Raw genomic sequence first — 17,504 nt, 5'->3', positions numbered from 1 at the left:
GGTCCTGCTCTTCTCTTTTTGCCAGCCCTCCACCTGCACACCTTTCTGAATAAATAATTCAGCAGTAGAGTGATGGAGGGGGCTGTGGTGCAAGGCAGATGTGATGTCATAGAAGCAAAAGTTGCAAATGGATTAACTGAAGCTGTGTGCGGCAGTAAAAAATGAATATGAATGGTATGAATGTTTGGAGGTGGGGAATAAACCTGGACCCTGTTAGCTTAAAAAAAGACAGCTGTGATGTACTGGGGTCATGGCTGTTAATTGCCTGCTGTCATCACTACTGACATCACTGTATATTGGGATAAGGGACAAGAAGAGGTTGGGTGCATTAGTATCATATATTCTTGGAAATACACTTAACTGCTGCACAAACAGTACATATTTTTAGTTAGGATGTGTTTAGTATTTTAGACTATTATTATTTAGGGTTGTGTTTGTGTTTTCTTTATTTAGGGTTAGGTGCTATATCTTAATTGTCGCTGAAAGCAGAGTTTACTAGATAGATAGTTGTTTGCATGTAATCACCTGTTCTTCTGGCTTCCCTCTGTTTCCTAATATTATAATTCACTGTGTCGCTGGTTGAACATAGATTTGTATAAAGAGGTAGTGTGGTAAGCACTGAAAATGTGATAAAAGTTCTGGTAATAGAAAACATCCTTAGATTGAATTGACATATGTCAGTTCTCTTTAAATTTTGTGAGAACAAAAGTAGGTCTATAATTAAGATGTTCAATTTGCAGACTAAACTGTGAGATACAATGAGTGGAGAAAACTGAGCTGAAGACAAATTGAACTAAGAAGCTCAGAAATTGATGTGAAGATGATGCCTGGGACTTCCTTAAGAAAAGAAAGGAGAGATCAGGAAACTTGGGATTCAAAATATTGTAGAAAAGATACCTATATCTTTTTCAGTGAATAAACCTCTCAGAAAGGATTTTGGGAAGTATTTAGAGTGCCTTCAAGCAGTCAAAGAAAGGCTGAAGATTTAAGTAAAATGCCTTGGAGGTCAGAAAATGAGTGGGTAAAGAAAATTACAAGCAGTCAACCTCAGTTAGACATTGAAAGGGAATTAAAGCAAATAAAGGGCTTTTTGCTTAGTAAATAAGGATGAGATAATGACACTTCACATATTGTATTAAAACACTATTAAGACAGAAAATACAGGGAAATAATATAAAAATAGTAATAGAGAGTTGTACTGAAATAATATACAAATGTATGAGTAAAGTCATGAGAATGAAATATCTACCCATCAGCAAGGATTGAAATAACAGTCTGTTGATTAGAACAACTTTAATTTCTGAGAGTCAAAACTTGTGGGTGATGATAATGGAGAAAGTATGATTAAGGATGCTGTGACATCTTTGTGAAACAAGAAACAAGCAATGTAGCTTCATGAAGGACAATGCAAAATTGGAGTGGGAGAAACTTAAGCCACAGGTAAAAAATACCATTTGCAAGAATATTAAAGGCACTATTAAAACCAGCATAGAAAAGATAAAAGTAATAATGAACTGGTTTGGCTGAAACTAATCAGGTGTTTAAAGGATTTACTAACTGGACGAGGGTAAGAAGGAAAGGAAATGTGAAAAGTAGGTCCATTAATTTTTAAGAAGCTAATGGGTCAGAAAAAATAGCTGAGAATTCAGAATCTCTTTAAAAAAAGAAAATAAGGATGTTAGGCTCTAGAAAAACAGCTCTTCATTAAAATCAGCTTTTCTCATTTCTGTGTTTCCAGGAGAAAACTGAAATGTGATTTAAAAAAAAAAAAATCAACAAATGAGAACATGATATTTTGCATTTTTAAAGTAGCTTACAGGCTGTATGCAATAAAATGTTAGAGACATACCTATTTAGAATTGAATGGGCAGGTATCGTAGCTTGTATGTTCACCACCTCTGACTGAGAAGCTGTGTAATTGCACTAGGATCATGTTGTACCTGAGCTAAAAGCTCTGCTGGGACATGAGCTGCATGTTGAAAAGGTGATCTGTTGCTGGAAAGCTTCCCTCTGGCACATGCATTTCAAAGAAAGTAGTGTTCACAAGTGTATCTGACCCAGAGCGAATTATGGGCATTATGAAACCTGTTGAAACAGGCTCTTTTCAAGACTTTGGTGAAGGAATGGCTAACTTTGGCATCCCCTTGACACATGGGTGGGAGCTAGATGCTGAATTACACAGGCTGAAGCAGATATGCAGAAGAGTAGAAGGCTGCCAGTGAGGATTTTAGGTGGTGTCAAAGGGATTTGAGCATTTCTAGGTTTTGAGGGTTGCTGAATGCAATTATGTTGGGAAAAATTGGGTTGGCTAAATCCTGCTGTGGGGCCTGCCTACCTCTTCTTTAGTATATCTAACCTTTAGCTCAGATCAGTAATTTCCAACATATCAAGGGCTGTTAACCTGAGTTTGTAGCGTTCACTTAAAAACAAACAAAACCAACTTGATTCATTGTAAGCTCTTTCAGCAGACTTCATTTTGTTAGCAGGGGATGTCTGGTGAGAGATCCGATACACCTTGGGGCCAGGAGGAACATAATCACCTTAACACCAATGCGTGCCATGTAGCTGTAACCCCAGGGACCCTGTCTCGGTCATGTTTGGTAAGGTACACATGAAAAGATAGACTTTGGCCCGAAGACCTTACAAGCTTTTCACTATTTATTCATTTTTATGTTATTTAGTTTTTCTACATTCTTCTATAAGCTTTTCCTCATGCTTAATTTTCACTACTGTGCAGCAATTTTCCCTTCTGCAGTGCCAGTCCTTCCTCTTTCAGTGTGTGTCTCTAGTGCTCTCGTCAGTCTGTTCGCTCTGTCTTCCCCTTCCCTGTGCCGTGTCCCCCCCATAATCTAGTCAGATGTAAGCTGATCATAGAAATCTTTATGTTCCTTTGTTTGAAGCACCTCGGCACAGTTCTTCACGTCTTCTTTCTGCCTGACAATTACGTTCATGGCTTTGTCATCCCAGTCAGTGGGAGTACAAGAACTAGCAACATCCTGGCATCCTTTTTGAACGCACGCACTCGATAGCTTTTGCTGAATGCTGTTCTGTCACGATGTTCAAAGCAAACATCTACTGCAATGCAGCTGTTTGAGCTCTGCCTGCACTTGGTACTATTTTTGTTTGCAGTTCAATACATTTTCTTAAACCTCTTTTTGTAAACTCAGATACATGCTGCAAGCTGATAGCTATTCAGAGAAAAGCATAATCCCTAGGAGCTTCCTGCGTTGGCAAACATGCATATGCTTTTCAGTGTGTCAACAGGCAGTTGTTCAAGTAGTGTTTGTTCCCTCAGTTTGTATTAGCCTGGCCAAACACTTGAATAATTTTTTCGTTTGCCCTCACTTAAGGAGATTGGACAAATGTCCAGAATGGTGAATTTGACAACTGTGGATCCATGCAGTCCCAGCTCAGATGATTTAGTTATTCAACCATTTACGCTCTATTAGGGTTATATTAGAATACTAATATTTCAGGACCAGAATCACGCAATTGATATTGCTCACGTGAGCAGTCCCATATTCTCTAAAACCAGGTGTTTACATCCCAGAGACAGTCTTCTGCTTATCTTCATTAGCTCTTATTTCCTATTCCCCTGCCACAGCGCATTCCTACCTCAGTAAAACAGCTTACCTCCACATCCTCAGGAGAAAAGCTACTGCTCTGCTGTTTTTCCCAATCAAGATCATTTCAAATTAAAGGATCTTGCTATATGCACACCCAGGGCCTCATCTGTAATCATCCTTCAAATCTGCAGTTTATTCTGTAATTAACTTGTAACTATATGGCTCGTGCAGTGTACAAGTAGTTCAGTTCTTTATATAAAATGGTCTGCTGATTTGTGAATGGTTTAAAGTCTTTTTCTTCGGGAATATTTTTTATTTTTTCATTACAATAGTGAGAGAAGTGGAATGTGCTTTTCATATCTTAGCCAAATTATAAACACTGGAAGATTAGAGTTCTCCACTGCTTTCAAAGAATGAGACCTGCTACAATAGATTTTTTCACATCATGTCTGAAACTCTTTTTCTGAACAAAGTAGCTGTTAGAGTGCTTAAAATACTTTGATAGTGTGATTATAAATATGTGCTGCAATCTGGCACAGAATGATTACACATTTGATATCTGGACTTGTTCAATTCAGGTATCTACTAGTGATGGGGGCTATCATTGGAATCTTTGACAGCATCGGTACTAGCATAAATATTGCAGTTTAACCAAGTATTGTAATACTAGCATACCGTTTTTGACTTTTGGGGGGGTTTAGGAGGCTGTGGGTCTCCCCTCCCTCCCTACTACAATAATGTTTCATCTGCAGCTGATGAGAAATTGTGGGAGCTAAGACTTCACCTCAAGATGCAGTGTCAAGGCCCTGGCATGCTTCTTCCTTTCCCTCCACACTAAGTTATATTTTCTTCTACTTATTACAGCCATTTCCTCCACCCAGTCCCCTTTGGGGTCAGCCATGCACAGGGCATTCTGCTGTGTTCTGCGTTTTGATGGGAAGAGTGCAGGACAGTGCAGATCATGAGAGGGGAAAATGTGAGCAACTCACAAAGTGCAGCGGTCCTTTGACGTACAACACAGGCAGAACATCCTGCTGGCCAACATGAAGAAGCACAGGTGATGGGAAACAGCTCACAAGTTTGAAAGGCTTTCTCTTCAAGAAGAGGAAGAGCTTGGAGAAGGAAGAGAGATTTAGGGTTTTCATTTTAGGGGAGATTTTTTTTTTTTTGAGGGAGGAAGAGGGATGAATAAAGACAAAGGAGAGTGTTTTTGTCTTGAAGAGTCTGGAGTGCCCTGTACTCCCACCTAAAGAAGGGCAAATTATTTTCTTGTGTTGAATTTCTGTTAATTAATAATTTCTTGTTAATTAAATGGAGTTGATCTGATCCCTTGCTTTTGGTGAAAAGTGAGACAGTTGGGGATTTCAAAATTAAAGTAGTTGTGGTACTCACTGAGCTGACTGGAAGGAGGCATGGACAACACATCCCTACTGCCATCCCCTTTCTTTCCTGCCTGTTACCACAGGCCACGCACGTGGCATTATCCCACTGGTGGGAAGAAATGTCGAGGAAGGAAAGTGGAGGTAGGACCTGGGCCAGGAGCCTCAGATAAGCCAAGCCTGATCTCATGGAGAGTATCTGTGCCAGAAGTATCTCTGCCTGACAACTTTGAAGTAACACTACTGTGATAGTAGCATGCCACCTCTCTCTTGTACATGGCTATTTTGATAGATTTGACTGTGTTTGCAAAGCTCTTGTATCTTAAAGAGCACAAACATCTAGTTTTTCTCTTTGTTTTTCCCTTAGTATTCACAGTTTGCTCTGGGCACTTGCAGCATTTAGGAAGAATATCAGTCTGATTTGTTGCCTGCCAGAGAGTGTAATTAAAATGAGAGAGCAGGATGGGAACTGATGACATACAGTGCAGCTGAGCTGCTCCTAAAACTGAACATGGCAGCTGCGGTTTTCGTCATTTGCAAAGCCTCAGCCAACACGTTGGCCCACAGAGTTAAAATAAATGTCTAATTACGTTGTTTAATTATTTTGGTTCTAAGTTCATGCTTGCAAAGTATTGCAAAAGATGGGAGAGAAACACTGAGAGCGCCATGATCACTACTGTGGCCTGCCAATAAATCAGAAATCACGATGCTTTTTCTTAGTCAGGTTCCTCCCTTCCCCCTGCCGGGTGGTCAGGCTGCAGAGGAAGGGGGGTGGGGGTGGGTCGGTGGGTGGGAGTGGGTGTGGGTGTGGGTGTGTGCTTGAACCAGTCTCCAGCCCTCTCCCCTCCCCTGTCACTCGGCACTGACTCACAGCACTGGTTTTCAGCACGACGCTAATTAGCTGCCGAGCAGTGAGATACTGCAAACGCTAAAAGAAAAGACAGGAAAAGACTTCAAAGATATTTACCATTTTCTTTTTTAAAAAAATCATATTGTGAAAGCAATAAAAGAAATATCTAATCACTGCTGCCCGGATCCAGCAATTTGTTGTGTGCAGGGAGATGTTGCTCCAGGTTATTCTGGGGTGAGGAGGTTATGGCTTTCTTCTTGGCTTTCCATGGAGTAGTTATTCAGTGGGCCAAGGAGAGGGAGCAAATGTGGATTGCCTTGTTAAGTCTGGTGGCTAAACATGGACAGAGTGGTACTAGTGTGCCAGATAGAGGAAAATCACTGCAGCAAGACGAGTGAGATCCCCACATCAGAGCAGCCTCTTGGAAGGTGAAATGTGTTAGGTCTAAGTCCAGTTTGGGGCATGGGGGGCAAGTGGAGACCTTTTCACACACAGCTTAAGCAAATGCTCTTGATTAAAGTGATGAGGACCATTAGGTGCTTAAGACTATCTGTAGTTTTAGCCTATACCCACAAAATTATTTGCCAGTAAAGAGATTAATACTATCTAGATTAATGGCTTCACTCTGTTTGTACAAAAGTTGTATATCAGTTAAGCTGTTTGTGAATCAACTGTTCATCTTAATTATCTTTACCAAGAGCACTGGAAATGAGGTGACTTTCCACACATGAATGGTTCCCACTGATCGTGCATATTTACTTAAGCTGTGGCCCACTACAACTGTAATGTTTTATTCTTAATTTGCCATTCTTCAAATAGCTCAATGGCAGATGAATGTTGAATACATTGTCAAAAAGTAGGAAAAAAAGTCTTTAAGAAAGACTTCACATTTTCATCTAAGTCTACTTCTCTTTTCCTGATTTTAGAGGTCTTCCTTTCCCCAGTCAGGGAAATTCTGCACGACATGAATGAAGATTACTAAAATAGTGCCTCACTTACTATTAATTTGTATGATGAAGGAGACAACTGAACTGTTCAGGGAATACTTAGATTCAACAGTTTGCAGTCATCAAACTCATGATTAATGCACAAAGAAATTGTGACTGCAGGTGATGAACTTGGTGAGCTCTCTTGAGACTATAGTTTTGTTCTCCCACAAACTGAATCTCACATTTCTCGTATCTATACTGAGACCTTCTCTGTTTCTACATAGAGCGGAAGAGTGGAAAATGAAACCTAGAGCGCTGAGAAGCCAGACCTATTCAGAATCCAAAGTTCTGGCTTTTTTTTTTTTTTTTAATGATGCACATTTTGCACTCCAAAGGGATTTACACTAGTAACAGTTGTTAATTATTGCAAAGAGAAACTGGCTGAAGAGGAAAAAGAATTTTCCCCGGAGTGTAGTGTCAGTTTGCTGCTGATCTCTCTTCAGCTAATGTAATATTGGTACTACAAACAATGACTGCAGTCAACTGGAAAGCCAACTGATTTCTTAATACTTCTTTTGGAGCATGTGGTCAGTGATTTGTACTCATCTTTTTCCAATCGAGGCTTTCTGATTTTAATTCTCTGTTTCTTCCTCAAACTGATGCTTTTTGTAATTAGAGCATTACAAAAAGACTTTCTGGAAAGCCTACGTAGAAGAAAAAGTAGGTTTCATTTCTTTTGTTCTAGTCTGATCCTGTGGGGGAGTTTAATGTGATGATTACATAGAAATCTTGGTGCCCATCTGAGAGTGGTAAGAATTTAAATGAGTGATTTTTATTTCTCTTAGCCTGGAGATAGCATAAATTAGAATTTGATAAAATGCACAAATTAGAGCAAAATGAAATAACACTTTTTCGGCTGCCCTTGGGTCTCTAAACCTTACCGGTCCCTTTCCTTGTCTGTTTCTTTTTTTTTGCACGTGCACATCTGTGAGTAGTATTTTATTCTCACATGTATTTCAGGATTTATTCAGGTATTTTTGTTTAAACTGTGCAGTCCATAAATTTATAGATTGTCACTAGCCCTTATCCAGATACCAGTCACAGTTCCTTTTTACCTTGGACATTATTTTCATAGAATGTAAAGTAAATCTAAAATGATATTTTATTTTCTGCACCTTTTTGTATTCATTTTCAACAAAAGGAGCAAAAACGACTCCTAGATTTTCTGGCAAGGGCGGAATCAATGCAATTACTCAGATACAGAAGGATATTAAAATATACCATGATAGCTCCTGCTCACTAAAATCCCTGATCTGATGCCTAGTTCATAAGCAGTTGAAGGGGACCAAAAAAAATGTTAACTGTGCCTTTCTGAATGTGAATTTCCACCCGGGCATGCAGAGGAAGGTCATTAATCAATACACCCCATGCTGGTCCTCTGCTGGTGAGGCTGCTTCCCACCTCTGTTAGTGAAAATGCACTTTCTTACTTTTGAAGGCTTGAACTTACCCCTGCCCACTGTAAACTAGAAGGACCAGAGGCAACATGAGGCTGGTGTAGTAGGATGTGATGCTGTGATGCATAACTACTGCTAAAAAGACAGAGTGTTTACCAGGTTGCATCTCATCTCTCTGCTCTATGAAGGCACGTTGCTTACCAGATGCAATAAGCACGAGGCTATTAGACCTGAGATTTCATTCTGCCACAGGGCCCAGAAAGGTAACCACGCTTCCCAATGACAGCGTTCTGCTTTCACTCTCGAATGTTTATGCAAGGGAGGACTACACTTAAGCTCACACAGTGTATACATTGAAAAAATAGTTCATCAAAACTCATGTCAGTATTAAATTTTTAAGTTGAATATTATTCTAGATTTTCAAACACCTTGTTAAGCAATAGATATATTCGTGTTCTTGCAATTCTAGAGGAGTGCAACTTTCACAGCATGGCAATGGGGCATCCTGCAAGCATCAGAACGGCAACGGGTGAGATTTTCAAGGCAAGTACAGAATTAAGCTAGCAAAAGGGACATTGAAAGCTGTTATCGTAAGGACAGCTTTCCGCATCACAATCCATGCGTGAAAATGGTGTGGATCATTTTTTCTTTTGAAGAGGCTGCAGTAAAGTGGGAATGGAGAAAGAAAGAAAAAAACAGAATGTAGTGTATGCAGGCTTCTTTTATGCCAGCCTGTTAATGCCCCTTGCCCTTAATACAGCTTTTCTGCTGTCAAAATAAACTTTAAAAATCCCTCTCCCGCTTTTCAGTGAAGAATTTAAAAGACTGAAATGGAGAATTCTGAGTTCTTGCAAGATCTTGTTATCCAGAGCATCTCTGGAAGAGTCTGGTACTTCAGTGAAACCTTAAGGTACCCCATATCGTTTCCATTCCAGTTTTCAGAACTCCTCTCATGGGGATGGTCACTGGCTTTCCTGGCTCAGCATGCCATCCAATTGCTGAGTCTCTTTCAACTTTCAGTGTGTGTTTACACAGTTAAATCAAGTGCTCTGCGAATGAAATGCTCAACTAAAATCCAGGCAGGAGGCTGCCATTGGTGGATGCAGTATTTCTCCTTGAAATAAGTTGCCTTCTTCAAAGAGAAATTGCCACAGATCTTCAATATTCTAGATGCTTTATTCATCCACAGAGGTGGTTGGGCCAATCTGAACTTTAACTTTCAACTTAAACTCACGTAAGAGTGGCTTTAGATATTTCTGGTTTAGGTTTCTAAACTAAAGTAAAAATGTTTATGAGTGCCGTGCTACGGCAGCTGCAAGATGTGCAGTGTGTCACTGTGAAGGCTGGGTAACTTCACAGTGGACATGCCAGTACCTGCTTGGGTCTAGATAGAATAGGGACTTACTTGCCTAGAAATTAGGCTTTGCAGCACCTAGCTTGACCCTAGAAACCAGGAAGAACTCTTAAAGAGATCAACCCACTTGGATAAAGAAGAATCTGGGTATAGCAGCAAACTTTAGAAATGTCACTACCTTGATTTTTATCTTATTTTAATGGTAGACTTAAATGCATGAAATTTTGGACAAAATTTGAATGTAATTAGTAATACCCCCTATAAATTTTCTAAATACATGGCTGAGTGAAATTCTAACTAAATATTTTCATTTTTTTTTTTTTTTCAGAATTAGATGCCCTTGGATATTTTTACTTAGAAACATTTTTCATTCTTCAATACCCAGTAAAGCCATGAGCAAGGTGCACAGTGTAGCTTTCAACAGTCTATTTAGCAAGTTTCCTCTTTCAAGGTTCAGAGCCTGAAAATTATGGATGAACTGTCTGAAATTATACATAAGCCTCTGCAGAATTCTTGTCTTTATGAACTCCTCCTAGTTTATGTTTCTTTAAGATTATTTGTTATTTAAAACATAGCTTCTCTTGTTTTATTTAGATGCTTGAATTGCATGTTACACTAGCAATAACACACTCCAGGTAATTCATTTCCAGTTGAGCTTCACTCTGCTTGAGTGCTTAAAAAGCCATTTGGCTTTCTGTCTTGTACCTTTTAATACCCCCTGCAGTCTGCAATAACAGTTCAAGAAATTCACTGCTTGTCATGGCCTATTGCTTTAATTTAAAAAGCTAAATTTGGAGACTCCACATACTCTGCTTTCAGTTTTTCCAGTGTAAAGCTGTCCTACCATGGGAAATTGGCAATGGGCTTCACCATCCCTGAAAAAACTCAGCATTAATATAGTGGGACCAGAGTAGGAAAATACTTAGGCTGTGTCATACTTGGTGAAATGTAGCGTAGATATAAATTTGAAACCTGCAAAGGCTTCTAAAAAATCCCAGCTGTCTTAAGGCAATCTCTACCTTGGGGGATTTGAATGCACCACAGAGACCGTGAGGTGGCATGTGACGTCGCAGCACCAGGCAGAGATACACAAGTCAGGAGGCACTACAGGAATATCAGCAAAGCAGCATGCCTGTGGCAGTGCAGTTACTGCCGGCATTTCTCCCTGTCTGGACTGTCTGGCTGGTGCTGCATTTTACTCCTGACTCTTGGGGATAGCTTTTGCAGAGACATGTCCAATGGCTGTGTTGTAAACACAGCAATTCAAGAGCATCCTAAGTCTCACCATAGCATTTTGCCTTCAGAACAGCCCCCAAATCCCTTTTTGCTTGACTAGATTTGCTCATGTGGTACCTAAAATCCTGGGGAGAATGACGGTCAACAAAGTGTCCCGTCCAGCAGTGAGTATGGAAGGTGTTATTTCTTCTATTTATCTAAGCCTTTACCTTATCCGGCATCAGAAAGGAATATACTAAAGTCAAGAGCTGATCCATACTACAGAGGAAAGCTGATTGGTAAAAAAAGCACATAACAACCAAGGGTAGACACAGTTGACATCTAAAGGGTGGTAAGCAAGACCATGTTGGATGGGGCTTTGAGCAACCTGGTCGAGCGGAAGGTGTCCCTGCCCATGGCAGGGGGGCTGGAACTAGATGATCTTTAAGGTCCCTTCCAACCCAAACCATTCTATGATTCTAACCAAGTCAATAAGAGCTCCCCCCACAACCCCAGTACTGTGAACCGACTCTAGATAGCACAGATCGGTGAGGTGCTGAATCTAGGTTATCACACTTGTGACTCTGCATGGTTTATCACTGCTTAGTCTTGGCAGATCAGCTTCCGATCTATTTGAAGGGTAATTTCCCTCACAGCATCCTCCCAAGTACCATCTAGGCATAAGTTTATGTACAAAACCCAAAATCTGGGCATTTTTAGGGTTCACCTAATGGATAGGATGGGGTCCCTTGTCATACCATGATAGAAGTCTGCCTCTGGGAAAAGAGATCAGTTTGCATGTAAAGGTTCAGTCACGCCATTGGGATAAGGGAAGTCTAGGTTAAATATTTTCAGCAGATCTGTCCTGTCCCAGGGGAATGCCCTCCAGTGCCACAGAGCATTGGGTAAGATGTCACCTCTGTTACAGCTGTGCCATTGTGCAGGCACAAGTTAAAGGTTTATGGATGCCAGAGAAGAAAGAAGGGTATAGTTTGGCTTTTGGTATATCTTCTTAGTGTTTTGCAAGAAGCAAGCTGGCTCTCTCAAGGCTTCAAGCCGGCTGAATGTGAGCCAGCTCTAAGCCAAAGCTATGTAGCTCCAGATAGCACGTTCTAACCCTAGGCTAATCAGTAATCTGAAAGGCAGGATTTATTAGGTTGGGCCCACTGCCACTCTAACACAACTAGACAATATCCAACCCGCTGACAGAGGAGGCAGGCATACTGCTTGAAGAATAAGGGCATCCAGCTTTGAGGTGCCTGGAGAAGGCCTTGGGTTCCAGTCAGCAACCTCCAACGTATTTCTGGGTTTGTAGCTGTTCTCCTTCATCTACATCACACAAATCATACCGAGTTTGGATTGATCACAGCATGATCAAAGCCACGCTGTGACGATAAGCAGTTGGAGCTTCCCTTTTTGCTGTTCATGGTGAGACCACTACTGAGCTTTTGAGTATTTATGGCTTTATAACTTAGTCACTTATCTCCAGGTCACATCACGTGCTGTATATTGACTGCAAATTGATTTTTGCTCATTGATAACCCTAACTTTTTAAAATAAAGCTATTGCAGAATTATATTCAAAGGCCTTGTCTCTTCACTTAGAGGTAGCTCATATGCTATATCACTTTTTTTCTCTTTTGTGACCAGTTTAGCACATAAAGCTGTTACATATTTAGTAGGCATTTTCATTTGCAGATTTTTTTTTTCTTTTTAGACTTACACATTTTTGTAAAACAGCGGAAATCTTAATATGTAAAAGATTAATATGTGCTTTTCTTTTCAGATGGTCTGAGCATTAACATTCCATAAATAGCCCAATTTTCCCTCTGAGTTGATAAGTAGTCCAATACTTCCACTAAGGACATTTTTACTTTATCATCCAGAATGTGAACAAATTTAAATTTAACTGGCAATTATTGGTGGTGAATGGAAGTTAAATATATGAGTGTTTTTCTAATTTAGTTTGGTTAATCTCATCTTCAGTGCTACTAAGTAATTGCTTGAGCAGCCATCAAGACAAAAGGCTCATTACAGGCTCATCGGCTCATATATTGCTGTGGTATACTAATTTATGCTGCATCAGCATCTTCCACCAAGAACCAAGAAGAGATTCCAGCCTCTGATCTCAGGAACTTTAAAATGCTTTTTATTTGCATTAAGGGACCCTAAGAAATGTAAAAATGCAAATTCAACCTCACTGTGGAATTTCTGTGTTCAGCAGTTGGAATGTCACCATGTGACATCTCAAAAATCATATGTAATTCCAGACATACACATTCCCCATGAGGCTATACCTCATTTATGTTAGTTACATAGACTGAAGGCTCAGGATCTATGCAACCATTGAAACCATCTTCTGATCTTCAGTTCATTTGTTGATGTTGCTTTTTTATTCTGATGCTTGACTAATGTTGCAAGCTCCAGGATTCAGAGGACCTGTTTCTGCAGTTCCAAAAAAGGTACTTATGGAGCCAAACCTTAAAGATCAAAAAGTGACAATGGATAAGAGTTGGGGTCCCTACCAGCTGGTATTCTAGGTATGCCACAGATAATTACAAATAAAAGCAGGACTAATAAATATTTGTACTGGTGGAACCCATCCTGGAGTGGGACTATGTTATGCAAGGCTATGCAAACACAAAGCTTCTTTATAGCTGTACTAACTGGTGTAGTGGGTCTGGCTGAGATGGAGTTAATTTTCCCCATAGCAGCCCTCATAGTGCTGTGGTCTGTATTGGTAGCTAGAAAGGTGTCGATAACACACCAGTGTTTTGGCTACTGCTGAGCAGTGCTTGCACAGCATCAAGGCTGTCTCTCCAACATTGCCCCCCCCCCAACCAGTAGGCTGGGGGTGGGCAAGATCTTGGGAGGGGACAGAGCCAGGACAGCTGACCCATACCATATGACATCTGCTCAGCATAAAAGCTAGGAGAAGGAGGAGGAAGGGGGGGCATTTGTTTATTCACGTTTGTCTTCCAGAGCAACCACTATGCGTACTGAAGCCCTGCTTCCCAGGAAGTGGCCGAACATCGCCTGCTGATGGGAAATAGAGAACAAAATCTTTTGTTTTCCTTTGTTTTCGCGCATGGCCTTTGCTTCTGCTTTATTAAACTGCCTTTATCTCGACCTACGAGCCTTTCGTTTTATTTTCTCCCCCTGTCCAGTTGAGGAAGGGAGTGATAGAGCGGCTTTGGTGGGCACCTGGCATCCGGCCAGGGTCAACCCACCACAACTGGATAAAGAGACACTGTTTGGGTGGTCCAACTGATACAATAACTTGTCAGAGCTTTAATAAGCAAATCAAAACAAATGGTTGGCTCTCCTAGTTCTATCAGATTCTTAGATGTGTTTAGGTATAAGAAAAGATTGGTAGCACCACTCTATGAGACAGTGGTCAGAATTCATCTTGGGGAACGATCATCTGATTTTGGCCACCTACATTGAGGAATGATGAATTTGAAGCATAGCTGATGCAGAGTAAGACTACTAGTGTAGCTGGGGGACTAGGAGCCTTTTTTATGACAGAAGCTCTTCTGGTGTGGCCCCACCAGATTAAAGCTGAAAGAGAACAGCTATCTGATAATTTAATCAGTATCTAATACATTGGAGATTCAATACCAGGTGAAGGAGAAAGTGACTGAGTGATGATTCTTTCCATTCACTTTATCCCAAGTTTGATAACTTTTCATTCTTTTTTTCATAATTCCAATTCAATGACTGTTCCTAAGGTCACTGTACGTGGAAGCCAAAACGTAGAGTGGCTTTCTTTAAACTTATCTGAATTCAACAAAAGCAGACAAATAGCCAGTAAATAATAGTATTATTTATTTACTTGTTCCTTGAAATATATAGAGATGGTTTCTTTCTCCATTACATGTGAAAAAAGTCAAATGGATTTCAAACACTATTACATTATAGTTTGTTGCTTACACTAGGGGTACTAATTTATACTCACATTGAGCAGATGTAAATGGTACAGAAGACTACTTGTGAAAAGCCAGGTGTCCATACTTTTCTTATTCCAGAGAAGCAATAACCTAATCTCATTTTAATTAGTTTGCAGCTAGGGCAAGTAACACTCCTCTAAACATCAGATTATGAATAAAAATCTATTCTTTTCTATAATTGATAAATGTGTTTTTCAGACTGAAATAATGAGACTATCAGGAAATTGGTCATTTATTGCTCCTGCGATTCCAAGCTCATTGAAGTTAGTCAAAGAAGCTGTAATGGGCAGTCTTAGGGTTCCTTCTGAAACTGTATTTTTCTAATGTACTCTTCCCTCAAATCTTTTTTCATACCATTTGACAGTGGTATATAATTAAAATCCATGTGTTTCATTTAGTTAAAATATACAGTCATGTTATATTGCTCAGAAGAATACAGGACTAATCCTGACAGATAGATGCAGATCTACATTCCTAGCTAGATCTCTTTCTTCTCTAAGTTTTGCTGATGCACCTCCATTTTGAGCACTTGGTTTTCTTCCTGAGATAATACCATTCATGGCTTCCTGAGAATCTGGATGACATGAGTCAGGGTTTTGTCAGGAGGATTAAGATGAGATCTAGCGAGGCATGCACATTAAAAATAGCAATGTAGAATATCCCTGCTCTGGCAACCACCTAGGCCAGGACAGCTCCAAAACTCATGCAGCAACCCATGCAGCATCATGCAGATCAGAGGGCTGGAGCACCTCTCCTATGAAGACAGGTGGAGAGAGTTGGGGTTGTTCAGCCTGGAGAAGAGAATGCTCCAGGGAGACCTTCTAGCAGCCTTCCAGTACCTAAAGGGGGCCTACAAGAAAGCTGGAGAGGGACTTTTTACAAGGGCATGTAGTGATAGGACAAGGGGTAATGGCTTTAAACTGAAAGAGGGTGGATTTAGATTGGATGTAAGGAAGAAGTTCTTCACTGTGCGGGTGGTGAGGCACTGGAACAGGTTGCCCAGAGAGGTTGTGGATGCCCCATCCCTGGAAGTGTTGAAGGCCAAGTTGGATGGGTCTTTGAGCAACCTGGTCTCGTGGAAGGTGTCCCTGCCCATGGCAGGGGGTTTGGAACTAGATGATCTTTAAGGTCCCTTCCAACCCAAACCATTCTACAATTCTATGATCTGTAACTAGGTCACAAAATTTTCCTTAGTTTGTCTTTACAGGGGAATTCAGAGGCTTCCTTGTTTAAAAAAAAACCCACCCCACTGATCTGAGCTTCACTGTGATCTACATGTGAGGCGGAGCAGAGTTTAACCTCTGCCAGTATCTGGAGGTGACTACAACCTTATTTTAAACCCTTCTACAGAGGAGATAATGATTTTCTTACCTAAAGTAATTTCTTGTCTAGAATCTCCAAATTTTAAGAAAGAAGCACAATTGGAAGGTGATCTGTCTCAGATATGCTTCTTCTTAAGGCAGTGAAGATCACCTCTAAATCCTTTAGCCAAGTCTCCTGAGATGTGTAGGTGCAAATGTTATTTGTCTTAATGTAAACCACCAGAAAAGTTGCTTTCAACATTCTTTTTGAATAGTGAGATGGTGTATATATAGTGTATCAGTCTAAGCAGACACTCCAGCTGTGGTCCAATGTAAGAAATGATCTGAGGAGAGAATATCTGTGGTCACTCGGACTGACAGTCTGGCAGTGACCAAGCAATTTCCTTACAGCAGGAGCTGTCTTTCCAAAGACTGCTAATGATAAAGGAAAACAACTTCTTTAATTACTATTTAAGTGTAAGGACTCTTTAAACTAATTAACTAAATTTAAAAGACAGTTTGGAGAGTTGATAGACCTTTGTGTAAAAGATAGGCTTGTTTGCACTTATTTGAAACAGAACTTTAATTGATATTAAACCCTGATGAAAGTAAAAGGATATTTCACAAAAAGGACCAATAAAGGAAAAAGTAAGCTTTGAAGATGCTGTAAAAATTCTCTGCTATAAAAATAAAGCTGTTTAGAAAAATACTGCATATGTATGAAGCCAACTACATATTTACAAGCTGAGGCTAAGCTAAGAGCATTGTGTGAAGGTGTCAATAAAGGAATGACAGCAGCTAATTTCAAGTCCAGGCAAGCATGAAAGAGCTTCATGATTTGGTTTTTTTGTCTTTTTTTCCTCTTTTCAGAGCTGTTGAAATGGTAGAGTTATGAAGCCATCTTTATTATACTAGCAGCTCCTTATTACCCCTGCCTCAGTTTTATAATATTGTGCATAGTCCCTTGCTATACTCAAGATTGCCAAAAATAAAGGGCATAAGAAGCTACAATATAGCTTAATAGCCGCCCAGTTTATCGCTGTCTTGCACTATATTGACATCACAGAAACATGACATCAGAGAACACCCAGATGGCAATAACCTCAAGAACAATAAAATACTTTTGCTCTGATAAACTCTGTGACCACTTGTACTGGCTTTGTATAAAGATGTATGTCTATGCAACTCCCCCCCCCTCCCCCCAACGACTCCACAGTAAGTTTTAAATCCAAATTCCTTCTCATGGATTTTTTGTTCCTTTTTATGCTGAGGAAGGGGAAGTTAACCAATACAGTGGAATTTAATGAAATTTTGCTAATATTGATATAGCCTTTTCTAGCAAAACTAGATACTCCAGCAAATATTAGGCAGTGCTAGCCAGGATTTCAGTTTTGAATACAAAACTAAATTCTTTATCTCAGACTTCTCATTTAGCAAATAGTGACTACATTCAATTGGGCACCCAGTACCATTCCCATTTTTATAACGCTGTCTAGCACATTAGA

The sequence above is a fragment of the Gymnogyps californianus genome, chromosome 4, assembly GCF_018139145.2.
Source record: "Gymnogyps californianus isolate 813 chromosome 4, ASM1813914v2, whole genome shotgun sequence".
NCBI classification, from domain to species: Eukaryota; Metazoa; Chordata; class Aves; order Accipitriformes; family Cathartidae; genus Gymnogyps; species Gymnogyps californianus.
This window is presented reverse-complemented; position numbering follows the sequence as displayed.